Below are 13,012 nucleotides of genomic sequence, written 5' to 3'. Positions count from 1 at the left end.
AAGGCTACATGTTCGGCACGAGGATAATAATTTACTGGACTAATTTATGCGTTTGCGTAACTCTTCTACTCGGAGACCCTGTTACACCAGTTACGGTTATAATTATAAGCAACTATCGACACGCACCTAGGTCGTTGCTCTCTAATACTTGTTTCTTTAAAAAATTCCATCTACATCTAACAAATACTAATCGCTCTGCAAAACCGCTCCACAATAATCTCAAACTCATGTACAATATACCGAATACGGAACAACAAGTTTTTAAATTGGAAATTACAATTTTCCATATGTTTGCTGAAATTCTCCATATTTTGAGGTACAAGAACCACTATTGCCAGGGAATTATTGTTTACATTTATATCATACGAAAGGAGCTGAGAAAAGAGGTGATTTCAGAACCACCTGTTACCGGATCCGATCAGGGCATTGATTTCAATCGGCGCTGTCAGAGTCAGAGTCAGAAAAATGATTATTAAATAAAATAGAATGTCGCAGCGTGGAGAATCGATCGACGATCGAGTGGTCAGTTGTAGGCCGAGGTCATCCGGTGTGCACGCGGGCCATCCAATCAGATACGTCCCCGGATCCTGTCGATCTCTCGCGAATCTAATATTCGTGATCGAGGTCTTTTGCAAAGCTGCAGTCGGCTGCCGAAGATATCGCGAGTATACGTTGAATCCGATCGAGATCGGGCGAACACGCATCGGGCGTACAATGTCTTCCAGGTTCAAGCTTCGAGACTTAAATTTCGAAAAAATTAACCTCGAATTAACTTACCCTCGATGATCAACGTTTTTAATCAGCGATTAATAATTTCATCACTCGATTAAATTAACCGTGAACTTTAATCGTAAGCGGTAGTTGATTAATTAAAATAAAGATCTTTATCCATCTTTACCTACAGTATTCAATGTTTGATTGATTACCACGAATGTAATCTGCATGGAAAATTAACCAATTATATTGCTGTCTATTCCCTGCAAGTTTCACTCGCTGACGTTCAACACGAGAGTTATTGGAATAAATTTATTATAAAATCGTCAAAATGCAATGAAACATAATTTTATTTTACACTAAACACGTTTAGAGTTAACTTCACCTTACGATTATTTCTCGTTATTGCAAGCGTATCGTGTGTCCAGAATCTCCAGAAGAAGGTAGCAGCGTACATGCGTATATCGACGAATGCTTCTGACGCAAGGAGAAATTGAAGGAACTCGATGAGAAATGATCAAACAAAATTGCAGCAGAGTGGCGACTGAACGTTTCATTTGTGTTATATTAACGTTACTAAAATTGAGAAACATTGTATTTCAATAATTTTTAGAATTATTCGAGAATTTATAGAAACGAATATTCACGTATCCCCGATTGAAAAAAAATTCTTAAAATTCATCGATTTAATAATAATTAATATTTACGATATTTATATCTACATTTATATTTATAAGAAAAGTTGACAACGAATTTTTTCTATAGAGGAAGGAAAAAATACATAACTTTAGACTTTCTATCGTAACGTTATTTATATTGCAGGAACGATTCATCGAATTTTGGTTTCTACGATGGAATTCCGCCATGCGGGGCCACACGCTTTCCATTTCTTCAACCTTTCCCTTTCAAAACCTTCCACACAATATATCAAATTATACTGTATATGATACATCTATTTCGACACAGATTTTCCAATTCACCGCGAAGTATGTCATTGATCCACTTGTTTAACGAAGCTTTTATTCCAGATATTACAAACCTGTTCGTAATACAAAATATACTACTCTAATAACGCAACTAAAGAAATTTTTTTTTTTTTTTTGTTTGGTAATAAAATAAAACATATTGTTAATTTTCTAATTGTGCCTAATTTTAACTAACAATGAATGAAATGAGATTAGAATTTTTAGAATCGATCATTCAGGATATATGGAAGTTACAAGAGGAAGATACTGGTATTTATTAAGCTATCGGATAGTGATGAAACATTAGCACGATGCGAAAACGGGCGCAAAGAAGATATTTTTCCCAGACTCTCGCCCGTAAACTCGATGATCGTTCTTTCATCTCTAGAAAGCTGCGCGGAGTTATTGATGACATTGCCTGCGGCGAAATTGACGGAAACTGTAGTCACGTGACATAATCAGAAATGCCTAGGTGAAAGGTCAATGCATTCCACGAGAAGAAATTTTAGGGCGTCAAGCAAGAACTATCTACATCGTTATCAAAAATTCTCCAAACGCCTTGCAATCATCGGTATCGTCAATCACGAATATCATCGAAAATAAGCAAGATCACACGCTCCACTTGCCGAGCGCGCCACTCATCGTTTCGTCGTCGAGGCAGCAAGACATTTCCAAACGTGATTTCACCGTCTAAACGTAGTCCATTTGTCCATAAATAATTTGACGTAACGAGGACGAATCAGGAATCGGAGGATCGCTCGCGTCATCAACGCATTTCATAATTCCCGGTTCGCGTAACTTATTTGCCATGCAGATTCCAGTCCCTAATTTCGTTAATCGAAACACGTACGTGCACGATGCTACAGCTGCCTGTTTCTTTCGGCTTCTACTCTTTTCTCTGCTCTTCTCTCTAAACAGCTTCTTAATTTAAAAAAAAACTATAAAGGGATTGTTATCGACGTGCGTCGTTTTTCGTTCGAATTTCATGTTGGAGATTTTGGTGAGATGGCGAATGAAATTTCGTGGATCGCACCAGGGCGAATCGAAACTTGTATTCGTATGAACACTAATGAACAGTTCTTCGACTCTCTGCTTCGACTCTTTTTGCTCCTAGTCTGTTTCTCGTCACTGCTGATGAGTAATGTCTCTATCTTTGTTTATCTTTCGTTATGCGGTAGCATCGTTGGATGAGGCAGTGATATAATCCCTTCAGCATGTAACGCCTGTGTGAATCCCGTGACATTTAGATCTGCCAACTGGCCGACCCAATGCTCATCTTCGCGGGACAAGTTCTTGACAGTCCGATGCCTTCGTCCAGGATGTTAGGCGGGCTCGGGATATTAAGGGGCACGTGTGCTGCCATATTTCATTAGTATAATATCTATAGCATATTACGTATGTACAAATTGTATCTTGCATAATAATTTATTAATTTGCTTCGATTTGTCTATTTTATCTATTTTATCTCAGCCGTTTATTTTCAAGTATAAATTTATTTTTCAGACAATTTTTCTAGAATGTTACATTCTGTTTCTATCTTCGTTTATTCCTTAAAGCTAAAACTTCCTAATTTCCAACTCGTGCGATAATTCCTTTCATCGATGCTTCGTTTCTTTTTTTTCTTTTTTTCTTCTTTTGTATGTCTCGTTGTACGTCGTAATCTTGCAGAAAGAAGTTTAAAACAGCCAAGTACATTATTTTATTTTCTCTCAATTATCTCGTAGACTGCCTCAGAAATGCGAGAAAAGAAAATGCAATAACTTCCTCGGGACGAAGAGTAATAATCTTGAATCGGTGATTACGCAAACTCATGCAAATTATTCTGTTTAATTTTTCCGAATGCTCCGTGTAGCTCGCGCTATGGGAAATTCGTTCGGCTAAAGTTTCCAGCGTGTGGGTGTACAAACGACTTCCGTTTGTTTAACGAGCCCCAATTTATAAAAACGAGCCACTCGATTCATACTATAATTAAAATAACGCCGGAGAAATATAGCGGCAAGCGCATGATAATCATGGGAATTCTTTTCTCCTATGCAATTATAGTTCATTAGGATTCCTGATATGAATTTAATTATTTACTAATAATTATCATAAATTTCCATGAAATTGACCCACTTTTATTGCTTATCTCATTCGTAAGAGAAATTACAAAAATGTCAATGAAAATTTTCATTTCTTCTATTATCTACTGCGAGAATAATTCGCAACAAGAATTATGAAAGAAAAATTGGCGATAATTTGCAGAACGAATTATCGAGTTTTATAATCGAATCGATCGATTCGAGAACGTGCGATTCGAGCAATTATTAGGAATCGTGCCCGCTGGAAACAATTGAATTTCCCAGGAATTATCAAACGAACAAAAGTACAATTAGTACCTGTGGCGATTCGAAGATCTACAATGGGACAATTAAATCTTGAGAAACGAGAATTGGTAAAGTGGCAGAGGAAAGGCCTGTTTAGGGCTGACTACCGAATTAACAGGTCGATTAGCACTTGCTCGATAATTTTGTACAACTGTTATTCGGAGTATTGGTTCTCTTTAGCTCAAGTCGGAAATTTTTAAGGAACTAACAAAGCTTTAAAAAAAGAAAATGACAGAGGATAAATCACAAAGAGGAAATACGGAAAATATAAAAGAAGAAAAAGAGAAACGGAAGAATAATTTTCAGAATATAAAAATAGATTGTTCGACTAAAACAGAAAGATCAGGAAATAAAAAGTGAAGAAGGGAGGAAAGAGTAGAAAAATTATTTGCAGTGGAAGATTGTTCAGGTCGGAAAAGTCACAGCTTCGTTAAAACGAATCGCGAGCAGAGTCGAGAGCGTTCGAGAGATGAGCAACATTGAGCAACATTGTTGCTAGATGTAGTAACGTCTTAGAGACGCTACTGTAACGGTAATATCACGGTAATGGCTGTAACAGTTGCGATAATCGGGTCTCGGTTTCTTCTTTGGTCTCCTCTTCGTTCACCTTGTTCCGTTTCGCGAATACCTTTTCTTTCTTTCAAATTCGATTAGATGAAAGATGCGCGACTTCTATTTCACGGAAAGTTCAATTCCGTACATTTCGAAATTTATTTCATTACTTTCTATACACTCTCTTTTTTTAGATTCTTTCTGGTTTCAAATAATTCATTGCCTTAATGATTAATGATCCTTAATAATTCATTTTTCCTTAGAATTCTTTTCACGTCGTTTTTTCGGCTCGTTTGTCTATTAAGGTTTCATGCTGTATTCGTAGATTTCCATTTTTATAAATTAGCTTCGTGTTTGATTGTTTAGCTTGCGATTGAAATATTTGATTCGATTTATTTGATAAAGTTGATTAAGGAAGATCGAGAAATTACTGTTATTCATGGAGCTATCATCTGTATTGTTGGTATAATTGGAACGCACGATTCTCTAATTATACTCGAATTAGTGGCTCGTTGTAGTTGATTGAGTGGAGAAAAAACGATTCAATTTGCCGATTCCTCTCTGTTAATCCCGATTTCATGCTATTTTATTCCTAATTCTTTAAAAATAAATGGGTGATTCAGCTTTTTCAACGAAATTAAACGGAAAAATCCGCGATACATAATTAATTCGCAATAATTATATTACACGGAAGAATAATTTTCGTGCGACGGCAGATACCTCGATACTTCTCGCTGCAAACTCCAGATTTAATGCCATCTTAAAAGACTTGAAAAGTCCTTGTAACCTCGAAAGACGTTCTCTCGAGGACGCTCCGCAGGAGGAAGCGGCTCGATCGGCTGAAAGTCAGCTGAGTTCTATTAGAGTCGAAAGGGCACGCTGGCACGCGGGTGTATTGTAAAATCACGTAAGAAGATCACCTTTCACCTCGTCGATCGCGCGTACAGCCTGCTTTTATACCAAATATCCGCGATTACCGAACAAACATCGATAATGAACGACCGGTGTCGACGATCTACCGATCCAGGAAATACACACTCCACACTACGTATCATTGTACCAACACTGGTCAAACTAACAGGCTTTCTCGAACCATGCACCGTTACCTATCAGTTTTACATTTAATAATTTTATTATTTTTGTATTTAACAAATTTTATACGTTCTGGAAATTTATAGGGTTGTCAGAAATGATGGAAGAGGAAAAATGGAATTGATGATTATTATAAATAACTCGGAAACAATTCGTTTAATAAATGCAACAAGTATTTCATCCGATTTACCTTCGATCAAAAATTCATGATCTTGGACGAGTACAAAGAATGGCGTTAAATGGATCACCTGTTGAAGCTGCACGAAACGAGACAAGTAAAAATAGAGGTTTCCGACGAAAAAAGGACAAGACCGAGGAAGAAAAAGAACAAAATCCACGAGGATAAAAGTGAAGGTGAGCAGAGAATCGTTGCAAAATCGGGCCGCGGTGGTAAAAGAACGAGAAGCTGGCAATTTGGTCGATACGTCAGCGCTTTCTACGATTATGGTATCGTGACGCGTCGTTCGCGTAAATAGAGCAACGAAAAAAACAGGGTTCACGTGTAATTGTTACATAAAACACTCGTCTGATTGGCGCGATTACATTTCGCAAAGATTCGTCACGATATTTAAATACGGTTCCCGAAACTTTTAATCTGGATGCACAAGGAAAAGAATCCTTTACGCAACCTCGAAATTTATGAATCTCCATAGGTCGGTATAAATTTATACACACATACAAATATGATCAGTTATATAACATCTCTTCCTTCGACCTTAAATGTTAGCATAATCATCCCATCCAGAGAACAAAGCATCTTTATTTCCTTCTCGTTCCCCTTTGTTCCTCATTTCTCCTCCTTTCAATAACTGTCGACAGCAAATTCACTCCGCAGCTTCTGTCTAATTAAAAAATTTAAAATGCTCTATTCTTTTTGGCAAACGTTACTTCCTCCTGACCGCATACGTTTTAGAAAGTGAAATTTAACTTTTTTTTCTTCCCAAACACCGCGGAAGATGGCAATTACATTATCGAAAAAGAGGGCGATAACTGTTTTGAAATTATAGAACTAATTCGAATTTCATAAGTCTCTTCTTTTTGCCAGTTGTAATTTATCCTCATTAATCACGTGATATGCGGAGAACTTTTTAGAAAGCAAAATTAAATTTCTCTTTCAAAAATCTCCGAAACTTGGCGATTATTTCGTCTCAGAACGTACAATTACAGTCCTCCAATATCAATATTGGAAGATAATCTAAATTTAATGCAAATAACTTTATGCTTTATACTGTCAGAAGTTCTTGAAATACAATGTTTCAAATATATCTCAAACTATAGAGAATATCCAAAGTATAATATTTGCTATATTCGTGAAAATATGAATTTTTGCATAAATATTCGCGGTCTAGCGACACGCCTAACGATAACATGTCGCTTTTCCCTAGCAACATCATCCATAACTAATTTTAAGATCCGATCCTCTCCTATCAGATCCATTGTTCGCACTTGCGTTTCCCGGCAGTCAGCGAAGAATAAATATTTAACAGGTGGCCAAGATGACTTGTCGCCGATGTAGAAAGTCTCTCTGGTGCTGTGCCCGGCGACTCTCAGGTTTCTAATACATCAATATTTCTCGGTGTTCCAGCGACAAGGAAAAAAGCGAGAGCACAGCCGGGTGAAAGTTTACAAAGGATGAGAATTCGGATAATGCTCGAACGTCCTCATAAATATTTAACAGTCTGGATAATCCCGGATGGATCCTCTCCTTCGCGCTTCTCGCAGAGATCTCTTTCTTTGGTGTCGAAACGTGTTTTGGTACCAGTTGGAGCGATTCGAATTTTTGGAATTTTAGAATATCCGCGATCTTTGAATATGTTTTGGTTTATCTTGGAATTTTAATGATGTATCAATAACATTTAATTCGTAATCGTATTCTTACAAAATATTCAAGATTATTCGATATTTTCAAAATGTTCGACATGGTATGAAATTGTTTACTCTCTGAATACTTTGGAATTAATGTAAAAACGCAACTTCTGTAAACACGATTACTTAACAAAGGCTTCGCTGTCGTTCGATATAAATTTGTGCATAAAACTATAATTTCTTTTATTTCATCAATTACTGTAATCTTTCCTAGTTCCACTTTAATACGGAAGAGAGAACAATAGGAACTCAACCATTCTAAATTGTCTCACATGTTTTCGTTCATCTTGTCACTTAAGAAAGAACTTTCCGCGGTATATCGCCTACTATAAATAGAACTTATTAGCATAATTATGTGTCCGGACAATCAGACCGGCGTGCTTGTTCGACGGAGTAGGCAGACAATGTCAATCCAGGTCAAATAGTAGGATCAAGTACGAGCCATGTTTCAGAAACAATGGAATTTCTTCGTTAACGTATGCGTTTTCTAAACTGCCCCGATATCCTAAATCATTAGTATCTTGATTAATGGAAACAGTAAGGATACTGGTCAAAAGAGGAAATCTACGACGAAAGAACAAGTACAACTTCAAAGTATAATAATTCCAAATGATTATAATTTTTAACCTCGATTTTCTCGAAAACCGAGGCTTCCAGAGCAAAAACTTATTTCACTGTTCCGTCGTATCTTTTTGCCCAATATTACCTATCAGTCCATGAAATCCTTTACTTGGAACGACATGCGACAAGTCACGGAAAAACTGAGAAAAATGACAAGCCTGTGGACGTAGGACGAAGAATTTCGCTGGAACACGAATTCCGCTGTACCGAGATCATAGAAGTACTATACGTATCAGAACAGAAGAAAAAGAACAAAATCGTTGCCATACCGGTTTCTAACTTCCAGGGGAACACCGCTCGAGGGGGTTCATAAACGAAAGCGACGCGGTTATCGAGCGGATCGATTTATTTCAACGGTGGAACGTGCCGATCTCGATTTAACCGATCTACCTGCACTTCCAACGGCGCAAACACGCGTATTCCGTCGGAGTAGGGCCGCGATCTATCGATCTCTGCACGCGTTCCGTCGCGGATACGTGAAAATCCGCCGAGCTGCCAGCTTACCGGGTTTCGTAACGCGTGTACCGTGCGATCGCCGCGAGTAAACCTGGTATCCTGCTGCATACGTTTGCATACGTTGACGAGCGATACTTGTATCATAGATGCGTGTACTCGTATGATGTGTTTATGAAAATTTTAGATCTTTCGCTAATTTTAGAAATTGAATTATTTTCAGAGCATTGTACGGAGTGTCGCGTTTAACTCTACCATCCTTAATTAATCTCGCTTATTCGTCACGATACTGAAAAATGTTTGCGACAAAAGGTGTATGGCATCGAGAGAGACGTATCGTGACTTTATCAATTTTTTCTTGTCGCACCTGGAATGATTTTAAAATGTATTTAGGAAGCACAGTATGTCCTCCTCGATATCGTACAACTTTTGGCTGAAACATTGTTTTGTATCATCGCAAATAAGAACGTAATAATGGGTGGCAGAATTGGTGAGACATTCTGTATACGGCATAGAACGATTTCAAGTAGTTTGATGAGCTTTTCGAAAAAATAGCTTATACGCTGTGCTGTATAAATTATAAAACCACCCTAAAATTTTCAAACGTGACAACATATCATCGTATTCAAATATCAAAAGACACTTAGCAAATAAAAGTACCAAATCCAATAATTTTCCACCTCGTATGAAAATGTCTGTCCAACTTGCCTGACTGTACTTTCGTTTAAAGTGCGATGCAAATCTGGATCGCTCTCTAGAAACTTACGACGCAGAACAGCGGCAAAACAGTGTGTTTACAGTGCAAGAGAAGAGAAGCGTGGAACAGTAAAGCGGCGAACCAGTGTAACTAGTAACTGGTGTCTCGACTTCCGGTTTCGATGCGGACGCGGCGTTCCCGGGCCGCGTTTCCGTGGGTTTCTGGATTACGTGCTGGCGTGCGACGGTGCGTGCTGGTTCATTATGCGCAAGAAAGCAAGAAAGAGGCGAGAACCGAGTCATTGCTATTCGAGGGCCGGCGCAGGAAACGGAAGTTCCCGATTATCCACAAGACACGACAAGTATCCTCGGATCGCCGCGTATTCAGTCTTACGGTTGTCAAACTGTCAACGTTTCGAGCTGCGGATACTGTCAGAAAATGGAGATAATTATATTTTTGGGAAATTTCTGCTACATTAATCGAGACTATTTTATTTATTTCTGGCGGATATTGGAAATTTAACTCTCTTGATCTCTTGATGGATCTCTTGATCAAATATTTCTTTATTTGTTTATTTCAATATTTGAAAATTTATTAAGAAATTATTATAATTATCAGATAAGTTAGAATTATGAGTACGTACATTCTTTTAGTTAGAATTTTTAAGAAATTAACAGATAAGATTAAGTATTGTTGCAGTGGGTCTGGACGATACTACGAGCAACACTAAATGAAGAAGAAAGATGAGGGACAGGCGTCTTTGAGAAATTTCTGCAATATTAACAGAGAACGTTTGTTTCGTTATTTTTTATTTGATACGGTCGACTTTACTTTTCATAATGTAGGTGTGATTCATGGCTCTGATTCCGACTTTTCTGACACATGTCGTCATCGCCGCGCGTACACAGGAACACGTGTCTACTCACGCAAGCGCGTACGAAGCACGAGGGAGTTTCATTGAGGAGCAGAGAGATGAATGAGTCAAGGAAGCGGACGTCATTCACAATAAATGTCACTCCCGTGGATACTGCCGATAGTCACGTGAATCCTCAAGAAATCTTCCTCTGTCACGCGTGCTTTGTTCTTCGTAACGGAACATTTTAATTGACAATAGCATTAGGTTGAAAAACGTTAAGCTTGTCGTAGATATCATCTTATAGATATTATATAATACGCATATTTTAAATATTATATCATATGTTTGGAATTAAAATTACATTTTTCCAACAATCCAGACTCCATTCTTATCCTAAATTAAATCTTTCACAAGCATTACGTAACACTGTAACCACAGAGAGATCGGATAATTAATATTGCGAAAAATATCGTAAAATGAAAAATCCAAAATCGTTAGAAGAATAACAATGTACGCGTATATATTTCTACTGTGAGAGCACGAAAGGGTCAAACCTCCGCCTATCAAATCTATCACCGACTCCACATCTATATAGTTATCTAATAGAAGATTGGTCACAGGAAATCATGCGAAAACACCAGTCGGTGAACGACTTTTCCTCGAGAAGGGAAAAGGCTGTCGCCGGTAGCGCGATTCGGTTGGTTGCGCTTGTCTCGTAAAAATCCATGTGAAAGGATCTGCAGGATCGCCACGTGGGCGTTTTCGACGACTTCTATTTTCACTGAATGGCCACTGGGCCTCGACCAGTATACAGTATACATTAGTACATAACAATACGAAGCCGCGGTACAATGAAGCATTGGTATCAAAAAGCCAGAAAAAAGTCGATTACAAAATTTCTGCTTTCCGAGATGGTTGAACATACGGTAGCTCGCTTTATCTTTAATCGAAGAGGAAATATTCTAGCTGAAACGAGTCAGGTGCAATTACTCTTTGAAAAATCTTTCAAGAATTCTTTGAAATTATTTAATTCTCGTCTGGGAATTTTTTCTATCGCATGTCTGGTTTAATTACGCGGTAGTCTAAATGAAAACTGACTGGATTTTTCTTTGATGGCAGACAATGCAGCAAGGCGAAACTCGAACGTGGAGACGACGAAAGGTCGTCAGACGAACTTCAATTGCCTCGGATGAAACGCGCCATTGTGTTCTCTCTCGGGTGACTATTAATTGGAATTAATTAGGAGATCGCGCGGAATTTCTCGTTTCGTGTTACGGTATTTGCAACTTCGAGAAAAGTGATGTTATGTAACAACTATTGAAAATCTGACGGAGAAAAGTTGAATTGTTGAGACATAGCTTGGATTAAAAAATGTCGAAGGCATCGTCGAAGTTTTAGTGTGATTTATCGCGATTTATACTTAAATGATTTATTCTAATTTATATTTAAATTTATATCGATGTAAACTTATATTTCCATGGTCACTTGATTCTTTAGTAAACGAACTGTTATTCGTAATTGTTGCTGTCAATTGTTAATTGCTAGTTGATTACAGTTGACTACTCTACTTTGCTAGAAAGATAATATAAAATAATTCTGTATTTTTTATGAAAACGCTCCTATCACAGTTTTCCAAGGATATCCTAGCACAATTTTTCCACGATTTCTAAACATAAAATTTTCTCCTCCACTGGTTTTACGCGCACGAATTCTCCTTGGTCCAGTGGAACTGAGATAAAAAAGAAATTCCACAAGATGACGACTCGCAAAATCCGACACAATCAAAGCAAACTTATACAAACATAGGTCTCTATATTCTACTTGGATGTAAAAATCCAAAGGTAATCAAGGTCCAAAGTGAAGATAAGAGAATTTGTGCAAAATTCAAAACGAAATTTCGACGGTAATAAAATTCATAGAAGCAGAATATTTCGAATAAAAATTTGCTCATAAAAAATAATGGACGAAGAAAAACTCGATTGGTTGCTTGAAAAATATATGCGAGCATTTTATAGCGTACTTACGGAGCAAAGTGAGTAAACTGGAGATTATTGTATAATATATCGCCAAAGATAAAAGATCGAGAGACGATCAAGGTAAAAGACAGAGCGACGATGCATTATTTATGTGGTATGTATTGCGCGGTGAAGTGTGCGATACGTGCTTGATATTTTATAGTTTGCGTATTTCACCAGTGAATTTGTAATCCCATTTTATTGGCTCCTCAATGTCACGCAATTGTTGCTTTATTTATTCAGCGACGAGGGTGTTTTTCTCAGCGTCGATTTTTATATAAATAGCTCTTTTATGTCTCAATATTTCGAACACAAAATGCGTAATGTAAGCATGCATTTGCAATTTGTTCTTATTTAGAATTTAATAAGACACACTTCTGATGTAAGTAATTAATTTGAAAATTAAATTAATCGAATTAATTTTCCAGTTAAAGTAAGTGTAATTAGACAAACTGCGATATATCAAACCTTTCCCCAAATAGTTTCATAATTAGTCTCACGATCGTCTAGGGAATTTCAACATTTCCACTTAACCTATATATTGCCCAATCGGAATTTTCTCCTCCACGAGAATATTTAAAACGGTTTTAATTCGTAGAAATTGTTCCGGTAAAACGCCGTCGAATTATTCCCCCTTCACGCTTCGCTTTCATTTTTTTCCAAACATTCTTCGCCACGGTCCGTACACTTTATTAGAGCGAGGCATTGATAACAACATGGCGACTTTCGTGCTTCCCCTAGGAACACGGCCATGTTTAACAGTCTATATAATTGCACACGATTACAGGCACGCAGCCCGGAAATTGTTTGCCTGG

General features: G+C 37.5%; 1 protein-coding gene across 7 annotated transcripts in view; it reads right to left on the bottom strand.

The window, feature by feature from the left end:
• The window catches only part of LOC122576786 (myb-like protein X), a 63,112-nt gene that overhangs the window by 9,259 nt on the left and 40,841 nt on the right, over nt 1–13,012 (bottom strand). The gene's annotated exons all lie outside the window — the stretch shown is intronic.

This window comes from Bombus pyrosoma, linkage group LG16 (genome assembly GCF_014825855.1).
Source record: "Bombus pyrosoma isolate SC7728 linkage group LG16, ASM1482585v1, whole genome shotgun sequence".
Classification (NCBI taxonomy): domain Eukaryota; kingdom Metazoa; phylum Arthropoda; class Insecta; order Hymenoptera; family Apidae; genus Bombus; species Bombus pyrosoma.
The sequence above is the reverse complement of the archived record's forward strand: the minus strand, read 5'-3'. Positions and strand labels throughout refer to the sequence as shown.